Below are 2,448 nucleotides of genomic sequence, written 5' to 3' on the forward strand. Positions count from 1 at the left end.
TGCTATCTTAAGTCGATCAACCATCGCCACTGCTCTCATTTAGAAAGGTCAGGAATCCCTCCCCTCTCCCGTCCCCTGCTCTCCTTTCTTCTACCCCCCCCTACCTCTCTCTCTCTCTCGCTTCTCTTAGTCCAGGAGCCCAGGCCAGACATCTCACTCGTGCAGATCTCGGTGATAAAACATTCGCGGTTTCAACGTCTCGATGTGGACAATGATTGTAATAACAACAACAACAACAACGGTACATTTATGGGAGAAGCACTCGAAGTTCGTGGGGTTATTGAGTAATCCACTCTCACTGGCCATGTCAATAAATCTGTACGGATAAAGTTTTGCTACCTTACGTGGTAGCGATTTCTGCTCTGACCCATGGACTATCATTACCATCTCACTCTACTCTCCTCCACACATATTCCTACCTCTCCCCACTCTCTCTCTCTCTGCACTATCTCTCTCGCCCTTCTCTCGCCTTCCTTTCTATTCCATCTATTCTCTACCCCCCCCCCTCTCTCTCTCTGGGTTCAGGAGATTCCTTTGAGGGAGAGGGTGGGACAGACCCCTAAAGTTGCAATTTCACAGCGAAATTCCCTGCAACGTTGAGCTTCACGGCCGTGCGAACATCTGCCCAGTAACAATCTTCAGCTAAGCACGATGATGATGATGATAGTAAGCACGGTAAACACAGAGCAACGTCGCATATCCGCTCTGACCAGTTAGCCGCCCTCACCACCCAGTGTTGGAATCAGTGCCTGGCCTGGCGTACCTCTCTCTGCAGATGTACACTCAACCCTCCTCCTTTTTGCGAGCAGCGATGCCATCTCGGGCACATGCGTTTGCTCTTCCAGGTGTGGGAACCTTTGTTCTGCCAAGGGCCAATTGGATATTTATAACATCATTCGCGGGCTATACAAAATTATCAACTTAAAAATTAGCCTGTTTATATTTGCTCAAACATTGAATTAACTCACTCTCGAATGTGATGGCTGGAACTGCTTCTCTTTGGCCAGGCGTGCGATGTTAGCTGGGTATTGATGATGTTGCTACTCGCAACTGCTTTTCCAGGTTTGCTTCTAGATTTATTGAATTTCGAGTCCCGCCTGCGGTTGCCTTGGCAGGACCAGAGACCAAATGATTTCGCGGGGCCTTACACGGCCCGCGGGCCGGACGTTCCCCATCCCTGTCCTATACCATGAACGTGCGCGTGCGAAGGTGGGAGAGCGGTGGCACGGTGGTTAGCGCGCCAAGCCGCCAACCCGGCGACTCCAGTTCGATGCCGGCTCACGACCAATAATATCACTGTGACAGCGAATATCCGAACCCGGTCCTGGGCCTCCGCTAGGTCGACTCAGCCTCAAATGGGTTACCTGGGTGCGGTGCGGTGGTTGTAAAGCATCAGCCGGGCGTGGTGCCGGTCACCCGAACCTCTCGCGTGCCGTGCCCGCTAACACCACTTGCCCCAGCAGTCTGCTAAAGGGGGGGGGGGGAAAACGTTGTCTCACGTGATCCACCAACCCCCGTCTTTGCCCCCCTATCGGCCCCTTGCCCCCCCCCCCCAATGCTCCCACTACCCCACCCCGCACACCCCCCCCCCCCCCCCAACGTAGTTAAAGATAATAAGGCGGCGTTATTAATCGAGCACGGGGTCGGGGTGGCAGACGCGACGGTCGAAGGATCATTTCCTGGTAGCGGCGCTGTGGCTGTCGCCAGGACAATAGCGGAGGACAGGAAGGCGAGCGCGTGGGGGGGGGGGCGAGAGGGGGGCGAGGGGGGGGCGCCCGTGTCTCCGTGCGATGGGGCGGGTGGGATTGGGTGGGGGCGAGGATCGGGGGGGGGGGAGGAGACGTCTCGACTCTCTGTCCCTGCGCCCTTCATAGCCATGAGCGAGATCACTCGGCACCAATAACAGCTGAGAAGGCAGCGACTTCAGTAGTAGTAGCACGGATGTAGCCGTGGTAGCCTTCTCCTACCTCTCCCCTCTCATCTCACTCTACTCCCCTCCACGCACTCTCCTACCTCTCCCCTCCCATCTCACTCTACTCCCCTTCACGCACTCTCCTACCTCTCCCCTCTCATCTCACTCTACTCCCCTCCACTCACTCTCCTACCTCTCCCCTCTCATCTCATTCTACTCCCCTCCACGCACTCTCCTACCTTTCCCCTCCCATCTCACTCTACTCCCCTCCACGCACTCTCTTACCTCTCCCCTTTCATCTCACTCTACTCCCCTCCACTCACTCTCCTACCTCTCCCCTCTCATCTCACTCTACTCCCCTCCACGCACTCTCCGACCTCTCCCCTCTCATCTCACTCTACTCCCCTCCACGCACTCTCCGACCTCTCCCCTCTCATCTCACTCTACTCCCCTCCACGCACTCTCCTGCCTCTCCCCTCTCATCTCACTCTAATCCCCTCCACGCACTCTCCTACCTCTCCCCTCTCATCTCACTC

This window comes from Lampetra fluviatilis, chromosome 14, assembly GCF_964198595.1.
Source record: "Lampetra fluviatilis chromosome 14, kcLamFluv1.1, whole genome shotgun sequence".
Lineage (NCBI taxonomy): Eukaryota > Metazoa > Chordata > Hyperoartia > Petromyzontiformes > Petromyzontidae > Lampetra > Lampetra fluviatilis.